Raw genomic sequence first — 19,191 nt, 5'->3', positions numbered from 1 at the left:
CGCAGCTGTTTTACGTGCGTCCATTTCCTTAAAGAAACTGTGTGATATGCGCGTCGGAAGCAGCCAAGAACTGCCGCTGGAGAGCGCTGCGGTCGAAAATCACAAGGAGGTATCACATCCCTGAGGTGCAGGAGATCATTTCAGAGTGTGCAGCAACCTCGACGGACACCATATATGGTGCTTAGTGATTAGAAACACGTCCGTGTGAGGAAGGTTTCACTGGAGGGAAAACATGCGCGCTATGTGCCAATGAATCATGTATATTTCCTTCCGTGCATTATCATGTTTTGAATATTTGGTGCCGGCCGAAGTGGCCGTGCGGTTAAAGGCGCTGCAGTCTGGAACCACAAGACCGCTACGGTCGCGGGTTCGAATCCTGCCTCGGGCATGGATGTTTGTGATGTCCTTAGGTTAGTTAGGTTTAAGTAGTTCTAAGTTCTAGGGGACTAATGACCTCAGAAGTTGAGTCCCATAGTGCTCAGAGCCATTTGAACCAATTTTTGAATATTTGGTGTATCGTATTTTCTAAGGCGGATATTTGGAACCAAGGCATCATTTCGTTCAATCAATGTGAAAACCACCGAGAGAGGTGGCGCAGTGGTTAGCACATTGGACTCGCATTCGGGAGGACGACGGTTCAAACTCTAGTCCGGCCATCCTAAATCGCTTCAGGCAAATGCCGGGAAGGTTCGTTTGAAAGGGCACGGCTGACTTCCTTTCCCGTCCTTCCTAAAACGATGGGAGAGCGATGACATGGGTGTTTGGTCTCTTCCCCCCAAAATAACCAACAACCAACAACAATGTGAAAACCGCCTAAAAACACTTCGTCTAGATGGTGCAAGCTCACCGGAGAAAAAATTAGTTGACGCTAGAGAGCTTGATAAGTGCCTGGACTCAGGAAGTGTGTCCACAAGGTTGTGCAAGTTCGTAGCATCCAGGTCAAGCCACTTGCCGAGGATTTGAGCGCGCATGTCCACCAAATTTTGGGGATGCTGACGTTGGCGTTTTACCGTCTGTTCCAACATGTCCCACAGATTTTCTGTCATACGATTTTGCAGCCCAGCCCGGCCCTTTGTGACCGAGCGGTTCTAGGCGCTTCATTCCGGAACCGCGCTGCTGCTACGGTCGCAGGTTCGAATCCTGCCTCGGGCATGGATGTGTGTGATGTCCTTAGGTTAGTTAGGTTGTTTAAGTAGTTCTACGTATAGGGGACTAATGACTTCAGATGTTAAGTCCCATAGTGCATAGAGCCATTTGAACCATTTTTAAGAGGGCAGAGGAGTGTCCAGTAAACAGTCATATAACCTTGCAGCCCTGTGAACTTTACTGTTGTCTTCATGTGCCTGTGTGAGCAATGGCCTCTGAGAGATGAGCGAGTCATTGCGTGCTGTTCCCGTCACTATGTTCTCTCACTAATTGGTTGGAATGGACCTTCATTCAAGGCCTGCAGCAATTCCTGCCCGTTTTGGGAGCGATTTTGGTTCACCAGCTGTGAAACACGTCTCCAGTCTTTCTGTCAAGATTTTTTTCCCGACCACCATTCTGACGTCGTGTTTTGTGGTCGAGTGTGCTACACCAGTGCTTGTAGACACGCTGAAGATTCTGCCACGAAATATCAACAAATCTAGTATCTACACGCATGTTGTGGTCATGGTTACGGCCAAAACCAATTGCCCCTTTTTTTGCCAATCTGTCATGTCCTTAAATTTACCCATGTCTACTTACAATGTCCATTTGAAACATAGACGACGCATTAATCGCTGCTGCCTTATGTTCACGCGCGTTGGAGCACGTGACTCGAATGCTGCGCGTCTGTAAAGGCTTGACGATTCTTGTGTGTGTGCGCGCTGGGATGACTAATTTTTTGTCCGATGAACTTAACTTACGAACAGTCGATAATCCGCTGCAAGCATTCGTTCCGAGTCTGGCTTGCCTCCCAGTGCCGTAAACTAGCTCACTGTTCGTTAAGCTATACGAGCAGGTCACCTTCATCTCGTTGAATGACCTCCGAAAATTGCTCACCTTCCTTCGCTTCGCGCATTACAAATGAGATGTAACTGGCGTTAGGCGCAGCGGGGGCTAAACAGTGGACGTTCTGGTGAGGACAAGGCGGAGGCAAAAAGCAGGCGGCCGGTCCCCGCTGGCGCCCAGCAACCGAGTGCCCCCCCCCCCCCCCCCGATCCAGGACCAGTGACGCCAGCGCTAATTAGCAAAAACCCGCGAGCGCCAGCGCCGGCCCGCGGCCTCAGCCGCTATCTCGACAATATTTCTGGCAGCGCGCGTCTGCTGCGCCTCTCGACGTATGTGGCTGAAAGCCAGATAAGGAGTGGCGCGTGGTGCCTGCGCCGTCGAGTGGCAGCTCGTACCAGCATACGCGAACGCCGGGGCTGCCGCCGGAGATACGCTGATTTTCGACTATCTAATTATCACCGTCTTCTGATTCATTTTGATCTTTACTCTGAAGGCAGACGAACGGAAAAGAACGTCATTCTTGTCATCGACATTGGTGCTAGTTTCTGACATCTGAGCGAAGGCTTTTGGCTTTGAAAGTAGGTCGTTTCAAATCTAATAACTGCGGTGCAACGTAATCAGCAACACTTTAGCAAGAGAAATTCAGCATATCGTGCAATATACTAGGTTAAAAGATTTCCATTTTTATATGTACCGGTTCGACCGAGAAAGTGCTCTAATACTCTATCTTTCTGCCACTAATTTCAATTATATCTCGTGTATGTTCGACATTTCTGGAGGTCCAGACACATGACAGAGGTGGGAATACTTACTGCTCTCAGGAACATTGTCGAGCGTGGCCGTTTTGGTGTCCCGGTATTATGGTGTGGGCAGGCACAATGTTGCACGCGCGTACTGTCCTCCAAACCTAAGAACTCTGTGTCCACTCACCGGTCAACGTTACTGTAACATCGCACTCTTTCCCGCTGTGCGTCTTTTGAGGGATGCATTCGGCCCTGACTTCATTTTTAGTGATGACAAAGCGCGACCGCGTGTCAGCGCGGGTGGAGGAGCCCTTGGCACTGGAAGATGTTCGGTGAAAGGGCTGACCTGCTCGTTTTCCTTACTTAAAAACCATCGAACACGTGCGGGAGGCGTTGGTGAGACGAATTGCGTGACGTCCACATTCATCAACGACCATCCGGCAGCTGTCAATGCGCTGGTGCAGGAAGTTGGGAATGGGACGTCCTACCACAAGAACTTTTTACCAACCTTGTGGCCAGCATGGGAACACGCTCCAGAGCATGCACTGTCGTCTACGGAAATCACATACCCTGCTAATAACAATGTGCCCCCTTTTGTAATGTTCAGAGAACCATCATGAATCGCTGTGACTTCAGTGTAATTATTATTTTTGAATAAAACTGTCATTTCTGTTCGTTTCACTCTGTACTTCTTTCAGTTACCTTCTGAACTATACTGCAGCAGTGCTCTCTATGTAGCGTCGAAGTTTCATTTGAGCGATGTTACTTGACTGTAACACATCATGCGAAAATTACATTTGTTCTTCAGTTTTGCACACCAGTGTATTTTGTAATAATGGACATGTGATACACTGCTGTAAGCTGTAAAGTCTGCCAGGAAGTGATGGTTCAGTCGAAACTAGTAAGTTTGTTGCTATGACCATTTTGCGTAACAAATATATAACTATTCGTTTTATAAATACAGACATCTTTATCTAGTTGCAATATAATATTTACTTTTCAGGTGCGTTTCAACGTTTATGGCACAACAAAAAGATAACAGAAATTATTGACAGGGCAGAGAACGAAATAAAACATTGCGCTGAAGATGCTTTTAATGGAATGGAAAGTAAAGATTGCATTTCAGAAAAAATGCGTTGTTAACTTGTAAAACAAGAAGTCGAAACTAGCGGTACCATAAACAACTTTTATATTAACGTTTCGGTGGTATATGTAAAAAATATCTTTTGTCACATCTGTGGCCGCGCAGAGTGGCAGCTTGGTTAGAGGCACCATGTCACTGACTGCGCGGCCCCTCCCGCTGGAGGTTCGAGTCCTCGCTCGGGCATGGGTGTGTGTGTTGTTCTTAGTATAAGTTAGTTTAAGTAGTGTGTAAGTCTAGGGTCGATGACCTAAGTAGTTTGGTCTCTTAGAAATTCGCATATACACACGCACACATCTGTGGAGCGCAAATTAAGGGAGATTTTATAATACCTACACTTTTGTCAGCATGTGACGAGCAATGAGATTTACGCGAAGTAAATGCTATTTTTTTCAAATATGCTTTCACCGTAGCGATGAGCAAGGAAAGATAGATTCTGAGCAGTAACATGCCACCAGAGAGCACCCCAAAAATGTTGCAAATCATTCACGTCTGGGGATCTACCTAACCACTCGGTGTGCGGAAGTGTTTGGTATTGAAATAATTATTCCTCGAGACGCGCCATATACAATCGGTACTTGATGACTCTTAAGATGAAATATTCAATTAAACGTATCGTGCCGCCGTGCGAGGAGGCGGCATGGTAAGAGACTGTAAGCAGGGAGGACGGATGGTTAAATCCTCACTGGCACTTCAGATCTAGATTTCCCGTGGCTTCTCTAAATCGCTTAGGGCAAATGCTAGGATGGTTCCTTGCAAAACGACTTGTCTAATTTTCCTCCTCAATCCGAACCTGTGCTCCATCTCTAATGATTTCTTCGTCGACGAGACGTTAGATCTCTGCATTCGTATTGTACGTTGAAAGAAGTGGAGGTATGTGCGCCCAGCTAAAGATGTACCATCTCTCTCTCTCTCTCTCTCTCTCTCTCTCTCTCTCTCTCTCGCACACACACACACACACACACACACACACACACACACACACACACACAACACACATAGTGCCATGTCGAGAAGTGTCGGTACACGTCTGCTGTCAATTAGCAACCTAACCTGGATTCACTTGCGAAGAGTATGTTTGTTCGTTGATCTTAATGTGGTCGCTACAACAAGCGCTCCCCGCTACTGTCAAAACCGACGAGAACGGCACACCTGGCTTGTCGCCTCTTATTCGTGCCTGCTTCACTAAGACTTCTTCACAGTGTGGTCGATGATACCTTTCTTTTGTTGACTGCAATAATGAGAGATTCTATTCGGCACGGTACTGTACTTCACGCTCATAACGACGAATCTCTCTGATAGACAGCCGTCGTAGGAGTTAGCTTTCCTCCCTAAACCTTTTGATGTCAGATCTGCGATTAGAAATTTGTGCATCAGTCTACGAATAGCTATCTGATAATGGCCCTACATAGCAGTTCGGCTGACACATTGTTTCTCGAAGCCATTTTGCTTGCCATATATGGCAAGTATATACCAATACTGTGAGGAAAAAGTAAATATCATACCCTCAAACCGAGTGACTGTGAACTCTATGTATTTTTTTTTTTCGTGATAGATTCTCAGGTCCACAACTTCTGCGCATTTATTTATACTTACATTGTCGTCGTTGGTTTGTCCGGGATTGCAGGTTCACAAGTTTTGTGCCTGAAGTGATTTGAAATACGTAAAAAAGCAAAAACTTGTCGTAATGTTTATTTATTATCGTTCAGTACAAAAAAATGACATATTATTCTACTTCCACCTTTTGTAGCCAGTGTTACCACCATAGTATTTAACAGATTCGAATCATCAGAGTAACTTTGCTAGTAACTGGTCTAAGTGGACACTCTCCAGGACTGTCTACAACTAACTGCCCAACCTCAGCTGAGATGGCTCCTTTTGTTATGGTAAATTGTGACTTCATTCCTATGACGTCAGTCAAGACCTACATCAGAATTACAATATCTTACGAATGAAATAAATATTTCTACAATTTACAATCACGCACAAAGCCAATTTGCCGTATGATTCAGTAGAACAAAATAGTATTCAGGCAGTGACACTGAAAGATTGCCAGTTCTGTTTGCCTGCAACTCATGTTTATAATATAATGGTTGAACCAACTTGACAATGGGATAGAATCGCTAAGAGATGCAAAAATGCACAAGCAGAAAGATCGATAACGAAAGACACGAATAATTTCAAGCACTTTATGTAGTAGCCGTATGTGTTATATCATATCAGAATTGATTTACGTTAATGTGAAAATTTGAGGAACAGAGGTCCTACGTTCCACATCAACTAACCAGGAGTAGATCCAGTGCTGGTAGTCACTATTCGACAATTTAACAGAATTATATCACAGCTACCGTACTGGCTGTTCCAGTGATGACAGTTCATATTATGAGAGATAATGGAGAGGCACATAACGAGACAATAAGAACAGTAATTAGGTTCCAAAAAGTTCCACACAGAAACAGTAACTGCTAATCAGTGACAGACGACTTTTATTTAGCCTAAAAAGCAAATATGTATCTTTTGTGATTCCTGCTCAGTCATCTAAATATCAGTATGATGTATATGAAGCACCTAATATGAGTAGTAAACATCAAGAGTAGGCCCATTCATTAATGTAGTTGAAAAAATGTGTGTGAAATCTTATGGGACTTAACTGCTAAGGTCACCAGTCCCTAAGCGTACACACTACTTAACCTAAATTATCCTAAGGACAAACACACACACCCATGCCCGAGGGAGGACTCGAACCTCCGTCGGGACCAGCTGCCCAATCCATGACTGCAGCGCCTTAGACTGCTCGGCTAATCCCGTGTGGCATTAATGTAGTTCAATGGTTACTTATGTAATTAGTAGTAGCAGGGCAACAGGAGTATCAGCTAATTTTGTTAGTGTGGGTTGCATATTTTCAGGGGCTAGCATGCATTCAGGGGCAAAACTGATGGGTTTTTTGGGAATTATGATATGTTCACAACAACCCTACAAAATGGTTGTTGACAGCTGAAAATGCATATGAAGAAACAGTGACATCTTAGGAGGAAATAAACACTGCGATCAGCAGCCAAAGAAGATGTAACTGTCTTACTGCAGTTTACCAGTAGTAATAGGGTAACAGCAGAATCAGTGCATTTTGTTAGTTTGGGTTGCATACTTTCAGAGGCAAGAATGCACTCAGGGGCAAACTTGATTGATTTATGGCCCCCTCCCCCAGCCTTAACCTATTGTTCTATTTGGTGGTTTATCACCTCCTGAGAGTTGATTTATGATCCCCATGGGATAATCTGTCCTTCTGCAAAAACCTCCTACCCCTCCCTCCTCCTCCTCCTACTAGTACTACTACTACTACCCACCCCTCTGGGAGATCCCTTCTCCAATACAACTGAACTTTTTATATCAAATTAATTGACTAATTAATTATATCAATTAATTAATTGACCCCTTTCCTCTCCTCTGTCTGAAAATTGGTGGTAAAAGGGCTTGGTCTGTTCTGGAAAGGAAGGATGAAATTGAAGTCTGTGACTCCTGTTCACTGAGGACTGTTTTGACCAAACTTACTCATGGCACCCAACAAAATGCTCAAGATCTCTACGAATGTTTCAAACTCACTGACAGGGATTTGGGAGGTGATGCAAACCCGGTGTGTGTACATTTGCTTGACAGTTCTCCTGTTTACAGAGTTTGTGGAGCATGGTGCGTAATTTCACATGTATTAACTGCTCCTGTGCATTTTTTCATTTCTACATTAGATCCACTTTCCATTGATGGCGACCATTTTACTGGACTGATGCAAGTATAGCATAATTTCTTAACTGTAATAGGATGTGAGCACTGTGCTCTATACGCAGGGAATATACTTTTTATCTATGAAGTTCAATTTTCAGGGGTTGGATCTCTCTATTAGGTGCAAAAATCTCACATCCAGCAACTACATGTCATAATTACATAATTACACTGCTGCAGATTGAAGGAGTTGTGTTGTTGGAAAATTTTCTTGTGTGCACTCACCTTGACGTGCAGTGATAGACTGAACTAGTGCACGATGCCTCTACCAGAGGGTGTCCCATCCTGAACCCCAACCCCCTGCTTTCCCAACCCCCTCAGAAAAAATTGTTAGGATAAAGACCCAATCTATGCTGGAGGGGAAGGACCTCATGACACAAAGTTCAAACCACTTGGGTAGAGGTCACATCTGCTCCCCCACCCCGGCTTCCAATGACTTAATAACTGTAAGCACTGAGGAATAGAATGAAATGCGGTGTAGTAAACACCGTTTGGGGTCTCCCGCTTGTGTGTCTATTGTCCGGGCGCCACCACAAAGGTCAAAAACCGCCCATTGTCCTAATTATAGATCACGATGCTAAATACCCCCCCTCTCCCCACCCCTACACGGACCAAATATTGGCCTTCTTCGATCACAGGGTCTCAAACAAAGCATACTTGCCTTCTGTCTCTTTTAAGAGGTCACTTCTTGTTTGTTTGTGTGAACCAACATATCCAGGCACACAGACTGAGATTTTCATATCTGCTCAGAATACTGTGTTCCTATTGGCTGACGCTGGGGAGGAAGGGAGATCTGAAGCAATTTCGATATCGAAAATAGAGGGAAATAGTCCATTTTCACTTCCCTATCAAATTAATTGTTTAACAGTTTACAGGAGTCAAATAGATCGCTTAAAACAGTCACCAAAATCTTATAATGTTCCTTCTTCATAATAAAAACATATTTTCAACTTTTAGGTATCACACACAAATATTATGCAAAACAAGTAATTAAATATCCACTACAAATAGACCACAGTGGAAAATATATCTGCAGTCTTGTATTCACCGACATTTGATAACACAAGCACCCTCCTCCACTGCAACGTTTCTACTAAACATTCCAGGCAAAAAAAATTACTTATCACATACACTTGCGATCATGAAGAGCGCCCCACCTGCCAACAGCTGTGAGCAGCGATCACACAATCCGCCTCCGGTACGCATTTCTTGTCGACTTGCGGTAGCCGTTGAGGAGAGAGCCACACACATAGTGGCAATGTCGGCAGCTGCACGCCCATCTCCCAGCATCCACATCCCCACCATACCACCATACTGAACTCTCAGAGGTTGGAGAGACTGTCACCAAGCAGTCAACTGATCAGTTTACATGGGGGAAATAATTGTCCAGTGCAAACACTCATCATTTTGAATCTTCTCTCGCCCTCACCCAGAACACTGGTCACTTCACTAGCAATCACTGCAATCGGCAAGAGCAGACAGATCAGCGCGTTCTTTATGCTAACTGCCCGTCACAGGCTGAGCTAATGCACATCTTCCAGTCACTGACTCCTCTTGACCACCCATGCCGTCAGCTGCCGCACATGCAAGACTAGCACCAGCAGCCCGGATGTGTACAGCAGTTCCAGCCCGACGTAGACTCCCGGTTAAAAAACAAAACAAAAAAAAACAAAACAAAAATCCGAAACAGTGATGGCCGGAGTGGCCGTGCGGTTCTAGGCGCTACAGTCTTGAACCGAGCGACCGCTACAGTCGCAGGTTCGAATCCTGCCTCGGGCATGGATGTTTGTGATGTCCTTAGGTTAGTTAGGTTTAATTAGTTCTAAGTTCTAGGCGACTGATGAACTCAGAAGTTAAGTCGCATAGTGCTCAGAGCCATTTGAACCGTTTTTTTTTTTCGAAGCAAGGATATTGGTAATTGTGGATTTCTCCTTTTATACAAGTTGTTTTCGAAGACAGATGTCAGGGAACACACGCGTTTTCACATTGCTTAAGTGTCGTTATTTGTGAAAATCCTGTAACAGTATGGCATAGCCTACGTTTACTCCAAGTATTCTCTCATCAGGTAAAAAATATCTGTTCTAATCAGCTTAATATCCGATTCATCCTGCATCACATGACTAGAATATTAAACTTCTTTTGGGCTGATAACGGTGTGCTAAGATCTGCTTCGGTCAAAGGATGCCTCCTCTCTTTCGAATTCCCTTAAGGTAACCAAATGCGTTGCCACTTCGAGGTCCCATCAGATAACAGCACAGAGAATTTGTAAATATCATGTTTATACTACAAATCACTTTATAAATTCGGTAATACGTCTGATTTTCTTACGATCGTCACCTCTCCCTTTGTAAGTGGTGGACTGAAATTTCGTTAAATGATATTGCTGTAACGAAGCAATACCTGATTACTGCCCCATTTCCTGAATCGTATCCGTGGTACCCTAGCCATCACTTCCACCTGCCACATGATGAGGACAACACAAACATCCAGTCCCCGGGCAGACTAATGTGAGAGGTTGTAATATGTTTGCTCACAACACTTGGATGGAGCGATATAGAGCGCACCTCTCAACACCCCTTTCGTCAGAGTATCACTTACCTTCTCAAGAATCTTCCAGTCTTCAATATATAGCATTTGTATCCACATCATTTCCACGAGTAAGAGATGTCCCCTGCCAAATCATAGACCTATCCTAATTCTCTCTAAATATCGTCAGTTTCTGACAGCAAAAAAAAAAAAAAAAAACGGCTCTGAGCACTATGGGACTTAACATCTATGGTCATCAGTCCCCAAGAACTTAGAACTACTTAAACCTAACCAACCTAAGGACATCACACAACACCCAGTCATCACGAGGCAGAGAAAATCCCTCACGCCGCCGGGAATCGAACACGGGAACCCGGGCGCGGGAAGCGAGAACGCTACCGCACGACCACGAGCTGCGGACTTCTGACAGCAGTGTTCCATTAGTTAGAAGGCTGATAGGTAGAGAAATATCACAATGAGGAAAGTAGCACACTAATGTACAGGAGGAAATTTACAACCATGTGGAGTATACACAGACTGTACTAAGAAATTCAGAAGCGTAATACATCGATATTGAATGAAGATCTATAAATATCACTCTGTACATGTCCTAATCTCCTTTATCGTGTTCATACAATTACCACGCTAGAAATATGACAGTGTAATGGTGTCTTAGTCTTTGTTGACAGCTCAGTCTCTCTCTCTCTCTCTCTCACTGTAGTCTATGTTTTTGTAACATCCAATGGAGTAAAATACGAACTACTAAAACTTTGCTAATACCACGTGGTAGAGTACTCAATAAGATTTTACCCTGTCTATCTCTCTCTTCCAATATTTCGGGAAACAAATACCGTCTGTGTGCTGGCATAGACAGTTTGTGATGATCATATTAAGTAAACATGGTTTGGTTCACTGGAGCAGATGACCAGTGATTGAAGTCGCTTCCACGGATGTGCGTAAAGTTTCGTCACCTGCACTGAAAGAAGATCATATAAACTATCAGTCAGGAGGAAAGGGTTCTTGTGTTGTTGTTCCATAGGCTGTTTCATACATTGTCTTTTGCTGTAACACTTTGATGCAGTGTATGACTACAGCTGTGTACATAGCCGTACATTGTTTTTTCTACCATGACTTCGAGATCTGTGTCAGGTGGTAAAACAACATTAACACATTTCGATCCATTGCCTCTCACAGAAAGCTGGACGTCGCAAAGTGTAATCTATGCTGCTCCCAGAAGACACTGAATGGTTTAATTAAAAGACTGAGGCAGTGTTTCTTATTGACAAAAATGTGGGAGACATCGCAACATATGGAAATCGGAAGAGTTTGCAACGTTGTGGAGTGCAGGTGTCCAAAGGTACATTTAATCTCATCTTTCACAATGACGGTATCGTAGATGTTTTGGTGTTCTGTTTCGAAGAGATCAACACCATTGACTCCTCATATTCTAGCCATGTATGCCATTACTGTTTCGGTGCTGGCCATCCCAGGAGGGCGTATCTCTCGACAAGTGATGTAAGTCATTGATTATGTGGTGTATCAGGGTACCAGTGGACAGATGGGAGGGAAAACACTGCCAATATTGGATGATGATATACTGTAATAAGCACCACAGTTGATAGTGCAGTCACTTTTATCAGTTTTTCCGTATTTTCGACGCCAACCGTTACACAGCAGCAGGCTTCCCAGTTCCTGTATCATCGCTACACTACTCCTTCACTGCTTTGCGAGTACCATATACTAGATCGTGAATTTACAGAGATGACTGGGCAGTATGTCCATTCATTGTCAGTTCTCGGACATATACCCCAAAGTATACAGAAAGTGTTCAATACCGATGCAGTTACATTATCTACATATTTCTAGCATTTAGATCATAGTGCAGAATTTACAATTACGGTTGGCCATCTTACCCTATGTGGCTGGCAGTCAAGAGTATTATTGCATTCATAGGATTAAGTTGGAGATTGAAAGATCTCCCCACGTTGTCTTTGACCAACCCTCCATGGAACACTGTCACTGATTTAATTTGCAACTGACCAGAAATAGGAGGGCACTATAACTACTACATTCTACATCTCGTGAAGGAACAGAGCGAGCTGGGTCCATGACTGCTGTTCAGTGAGGACCGTTCTGCACCAACCCTACTCACGGCACCCAGCAAAGTGCTCAAGATTTCTATGGATGTTCATACTCAACTCCTTTTCTAAGTCACTGACAGGGGTTTGGGAAGTACTGCAAACTCAGTCTGTACATTTTCTTGGCAGTTGTCCTGTTTACAGAGTTTGTGGAGCATGGTGTGTAATTTCACATGTCAAAAACCGCTGCTTTGTGTTTCTCCATTTCCACATAAGATGAAATTTCCACTGATCGCGATCATTTTATGGGAGTGATGGCAGCATAGCGTAATTTCTTAACTGTAATAGGATGTGAGCACTGTGCGTTATAAGTTCTATTTCGCGTGTATCAGGAAGAATATTTGTTTTTCTCTGGTGTAGAAGGAAGTAATTTTATCATTTTAAAGTTTGTCACCGTAGTGAGTGGAATAGAAAACTTGTATGTCAGATTTTAGACATGCACTGATGTCCAAAATTAAATCAACAAACAGAAGTATTGCTAAGTTGTGTTTATTTTGCCACAAAACAGTATAAACAGTTGATAATAAAGTAGAAACAACGAAAAGTATACAGAAGGTAAACAACTGCAACATGCATCACGTTAGACAAATATGTACTTCGTTTTTTCCAACTTAAGGGATTTAGACACACATTCTGACAACTGGTTAATGTGCTCAGTATGGGGCGTCACCGTCTCTGGCAGCAGTACAGGCTTGACAACAATGGGACGTGTTATGAATGCCCATTCTTCCTGCGGAGCCGTTCTCAGGTCTTCTAGAGTGGTTGGCGGACGCTAACGTGATGCAGGCTGTGTCCTTAGTGCATCCTAAACTTGCTCTATGGGACTGAAATCGGCAGAGCGAGCAGGCCAGGCCGTGCATGCAAATTCTTCCATTTTCCAAGAAAATATCGACAATCCGTGCTCTATGATGTCGAGCATTATCGTCCATCAATACAGAGTCTGGACCCACAGCACCTCGCAAGAACACCACATGAGGTTCCAAGCTCTCATCACAATACCTCACAGCAGTTAAACCCAGCTGATTCAACCGTACAAGTTCATGAAGAGGCGTTCGAGTGCTCAACATAATCCCTGCCCACACCATTAGGGACCCTCCTCGATATAGGTCTCTTTCCACAATTTTGGGGTTCCGAAATAGTGTTCCACGTGTCTGCATATGCGAATCTGTTGGGAATCACTCTCCAGACCAATTCGGGAACTCACCTGTGAAAAGAACATTGGGCCACTGATCGACTGTCCAGGTGGCATGTTGACGACTCCACTCCAAACGTTCACTTCTGTGAAGATGCGTCAGAGGTATACATATTGCATGTTTCCAGCAATAAACGCCACTATGCAGAAGCATTCTGTACACTGTTTGCCTCAATACAACGCATCTAATGGGTGCTGCAATGTCAGATGACAGCAGTCGTGCACTACTGAGGCCCTTACAGCCAAATAACGGTCCTCTTTTTCATGTCACAGGTGGTCAGCCCTGCTCTGGTCTTCAGGATACAGCTCCGGTCTCTATGAACTGTCACTACATCCGAAGAACAGCAGAACGATTCACGTTAAGCCATCTGGCCACATCAGTTTGCGAATGTCCTGGTTCCATTCTTCCTACGTCCCTCCACCACAGAGTGTCTGATAGGCGTCTTCACTGTGCCAGACAGTACCGTGTATGACTGTGTATACAGCGATTGTGGATTTTGATTACCCGTAAAACACTACCCGGTTTGATAAGTGACATAGCGTCATCGCTGGCATGGTTCTTCGTTGACTGGAATGCCATCTTCCCTGCAGAACACGGTTGTACGGACAACTGTTGATAGTTTGTATGATTATGTCGTGAATTAGACAAAGGACGGTAAAATAATGATTTATTGCTTTAATTTTTCACACCAGTGCATATGTCCTGCATTAGAGTGTTAAGAGCGTTGCACTCTGCATGACTACTCTTTCGGAAACCACATGGCTTTAAAATTATAATTTGTTTAAATGCAGAACTGTGTAGCCTTAGGGGTGTGTTTGTGTTTATGTTCTACAATTATTTCTCTCTTGCCAATGCCCTCCTGGTACTGATCTCAGTCGCCAGAGCAATACTTCACAATCGATAGAACACCTGATTTACGTAAAATGCTTCCAACTCCATCCATCTGGACCTCCAGCATGCAAAAACCACACATTTGTTCTAAACCGTCTGTTATATCACCACAACACTCTCATACCTACTGTAACCTATAAAAGATGCTAATCTCCTCGACATGCGCGCATCTGGAGAGATCTTGTGCACTTTGATGGGTACCGTGAATAAGACTAGTGATGAACAGTCTTTGCTGAAGAGCAGTTATGGACTTAGTTCGCTCTGTTCCTTCACGAGATTGGAATGTAGCGGTTATAGTACTACCCAAATTCTGGTCAGTTGCAAATAAAGTCTGCGAAAGGGTTACAGGGGGGGGGGGGGGGTTGGTCGAACACAATGCAGGGAGATCTTTGTATATCCAACTTGATCCTATGAATGTGGGAATAATCTGTGATCCCCATTCACACGGGGAAAGATGGTGAAACGTAATCGTGAATTCTACACTGTGACCGAACTGCTGTAAGTATGTAAATGTCCTAACTGCATCGGTATAAGACGCTTTCTGGTATACTTTGATGTATATGTCAGAGAATTAACTATAAATGGATGTACTGCACAGTCATCTATGTACATTTTCACAATCTAGCATATGGTACTCACAAAGTAGTGGAGGAGTGGTTAATCGATGATACAGAAACTGGGAGGCATGCTGCCTAGTCACTGGTTGGTGTTGATGTTACAGAAAAACTGGTAAAATTGCTAAAACTGATCGCACTATGAACTGCGGTGCTTGTTGCGCTACATCATCCCACGTCAATGGTGTCTTTCCCATCTTATCCGTCCATTGGTATGCTGTTGATTACCACATAATGATTGACTGACACCATTTGTTTGAATTGGAGAGAGTAGTGGTGGGAGCCGGCCGTGGTGGCCGAGCGGTTCTAGGCGCTCAGTCCGGTACCGTGCGAGTGCTACGGTCGCAGGTTCGAATCCTGCCTCGGGCATGGATGTGTGTGATGTTCTTAGGCTAGTTAGGTTTAAGTAGTTCTAAGTTCTAGGGGACTGATGACCACAGATGTTAAGTCCCATAGTGCTCAGAGCCATTTGAACCATTTTTAGTAGTGGTGGGAGCAACAACTTCCAGAGATGGCCAGCACTGGAACAGTGATCGCATATACGGCTGCTGCAACATGAGGAATCAATGCTTTAGTCTCATTGAAAGAGAACACAGAGACATGTGGAGATCAAATGTATACGTCATCACTTTTGGACAGCTGTTTGGAAGTGCTCCACAATGTCGCATACTATTCCAGTTTCCTTATGTTGCAATGTCTTCCACATTTTTGTCAATAAGGAACACTGTCTCTGTCATTTAGTTCTACCATCCTGTGCGTTGTGGGACCAGCACAGTTTACGCCATGCTATGTCTAGCTTTCTGTGAAAGCCAATGGATCGAATCGTGTTAACGTTAGCTTAGCACCAGACACAGACCTGGAAGTCATGGCAGAAAAAACAACGTATGGCTATGTACACAGCTGTTCTCATACACTACTTTGATGTGCTGCAACAAAAAACGCTGTATCAAACTGCTTATGAAACAACAACACATGAACCCTCTCTTTGCGACTGATAGTCAATATATTCTTCCTTCAGTACAGGCAGCAAAACTTTGCACAAATCCGTGGATGCGACTTCAGTCACTCGTCACTTGCTCCAGTGAACCAGTACATGTATAATTAATGGGATCATGACATATGGTCCACACCGACACAGAGATAGTATTTGTTCCCGAATATATGGGAAGAGAGAGACGGGATAAAATCTTACTGAGTTCTCTACCAGGGATGTTAGCGATGTTTTTATGGTTCGTAGTATTACTCCGTTGAATGTTACAAGAACAACGAGTACATGTTACAAAAACAACGAGTAGAGTTTGTGTGTGTGTGTGTGTGTGTGTGTGTGTGTGTGTGTGTGTGAGAGAGAGAGAGAGAGAGAGAGAGAGAGAGAGAGAGAGAGAGAGAGAGACACTAAGCTGTCAAATATAACTTGGACGCCATTACACTGTTATATTTCTAGCGTGGTAATTGTAGGAACACGACTAAGGAGATTAGGATATATTTATAGTTCGTCATTCAGTTGTAATGCTTATACTCAGTACGTTTGTGAATTTCCTCTTGTCGTTAATGTGCTATTTTTCTCCTTGTGATAGCTCTCTACCTATTAATCTTCTAACTAATGGAACAGTGTTGCCAGAACGTGATGAGATTTCGAGAGAATTAGCAGGGGTCTGTGACTTGGCAGGGTACATCTCTTACTCGTAGATTTGATGTGGATAGAAATGCTGTATATTGTAGATTAGAAGATTCATAAGCGACACTCTGACGAAAGGAAAGTTAAGAGGTGAGCTCGATACTGCTTCTTCTGAACATTGGTGACAAACATATTACAACCTCTCATATTCGTCTCGTAAAGTGACTGCACTGAGGAAATTAGGCGTTACTATGAAGATTTTTACCGAGAGACAATCAGCAGCAGAACTTCTGTCTTTTGTTTTCTCGATAAATAAGAGACAACATTCTTCCGTGAGTTTTGTGTGCTTATAAATAGAGGGACAGACATTTTAATAGGTGAACTAAATTTACATTTACATCTATATGCTTACTTTGCAAGCCACCGTTTGGTGTGTGGCAGAGAGCACACTTCACCACTATTAGTCACTTCCATTCCTATTCCACTCGCAAACAGAACGAGGGAATAAGACAGCCTGTAAACCTCCTTTTGAGCACTGATTTCTCTTATCTTGTCCTCGCAGTCCTTACGTGAAATGTATTTCTGCGTTCAGCTTCAAATATTGGTTCTCAACAGTTTTCCTCGTCCTCCAAGGATTCCCATTTGAGCTACCTGGCGAGTGCAATTCGAATGCTGAAAAAATAAAAAAATTACTTACCATGCTAATTGTCTCCCATGATCAAACTGGTAGGCTAATTATAGCCTATCAGTTTGATGGCAGTGACATACTGTCTGGCGGGTGGAAGCGACGGCTAGGCTACCAAGCATATGATTCGGGAACTGGAGCAGTAATCAAGCTTTTTCCGTTGCAGCGATATCTTTTAATGAAATTTCAATCTCCCATCTACAGAGGGAGAGATGACCATCAGATGTTTTACCAAATTGATAAAGTGATACATAGTATAAATCTGATATTTACAATTTCTCTGTGTTTTTACCTTGAGAGACTTCGTATGTGACGATGCATTTGGTACCTTTAAGGTAGTTCGAAAGTGAGGAGGCATCCTGCGACTGAGGTAGATCTTAGGATTCCATCACGAGCCAAAAATGAGTTTAATATTCTAGTCCTGTGATGCAGGCTGTAACAGATATTAAAGTGATCAGAACGGACGTTTTTACCTGATGATATAATACTTAGAAGAAGTATAGGCTGTGCCATACCGTTACAGGATTTTCACAAGTAACGACACTTACGCGATGTGAAAATGCGTGTAAGCCCTGACTTCTGTCTTCGAGAGTAACTTGTATAAAAGGGAGAAATCTACATTTTTCGTGAAAAATTCGAGATACATTATCAACAACATCCCCATTTCGAATTTTGTAAACTGGGAGTGGGGGGTGGGATGGGTATGTCGGGGTAGAACTACAACTACTGTACGAGGCCGCTGGTGCTTGACTTACAGTGTGCTGCAGCTGGTGGCGTGAGTGGTCACGAGGAGTTGGAGACCAGGGGTTGCAGATTAGCTCAGCCTGTGATGGGCATTTAGGTATAAAGCACGCGCCGGCCTGTCTGCTCTTTTTAGTGACGTGTCTGCTGCTGTTAGTGAAATAACCAGTGTGCTGGATGAGTGAGGACAGAAATGGACGTGGGTGTTGCGTGACACTATTCAAAATGATAGGCATTTACGCTTGACAGTTATTCCCCCTCATGTAAACTGAGCGGTTGACTGCTTGGTGACAGCCCCTCCGACCTCTGAGCATTCGGTATGGCGGGCATGTGAAAGCTTGTGGGGGGGGGGGGGGGGATGGGCGTGCAGCTGCTGGCATCGGCAATGCTGTGCGGGTCTCTCCTCACTGGCTCATAGACAATGTGATGTCCCTGTGGCGACGGAAGGTTGATTTGCAGCACCAGGCAGTCGGTAGATGACGCACGCGCTCTTCGCAATCACGTGTGTGTGTGTAAGTGTGGTTGTGTGATTGTTTGGTTATTTTCATCTGATTTGTTTAGTGGAGACGTTGCAGTGGAGGATGGTGCTTGTGTTCTCAAATATTGGTGCATACAAGACCTCAGACATATTTAGCACTACGATCTATTCGTGGCGAAAATTTAATTACTTGATTTGCATAATGTTTGTTTGTGGTACTCAAACGTTGAAAATATGTTTTTATTATGAAGAAGGATCATTACAAGATTGTGGTGACTGTTTTAAGCGATTTACTTGACTCCTGTAAATTATTAAAGAATTAATTTCATAGGGCAATGAAAATGTACTATTTCCCTCTATTTCTGATATTGAAATTGCATCAGCTCTCTTCTTGCCCCCAGAGGTAGTCAAGAGAAACGCAGTATTCTGAGGAGAGATGACAACCTCAGTCTTCATGTTTGGAGACGTTAGTTCACACAGACAAACAGGAAGTGGCCCCTTGAGAAAGACAGAGACAGAAAGTGTGTCTAGAATTTCCCGATCAAGAGAACACCGCGTCTTGATGCTTTGCTTTGGACCACGTGATCAAAGGGTATGCCGCCTGTGGTCGGGGGTATTTAGTACTGTGGTGTGTAATTAGGACACTGCGCAGTTTTTGATCTATGTGGCAGCACCTGGTCG

This window comes from Schistocerca cancellata, chromosome 6, assembly GCF_023864275.1.
Source record: "Schistocerca cancellata isolate TAMUIC-IGC-003103 chromosome 6, iqSchCanc2.1, whole genome shotgun sequence".
Taxonomy (NCBI): Eukaryota; Metazoa; Arthropoda; class Insecta; order Orthoptera; family Acrididae; genus Schistocerca; species Schistocerca cancellata.
This window is presented reverse-complemented; position numbering follows the sequence as displayed.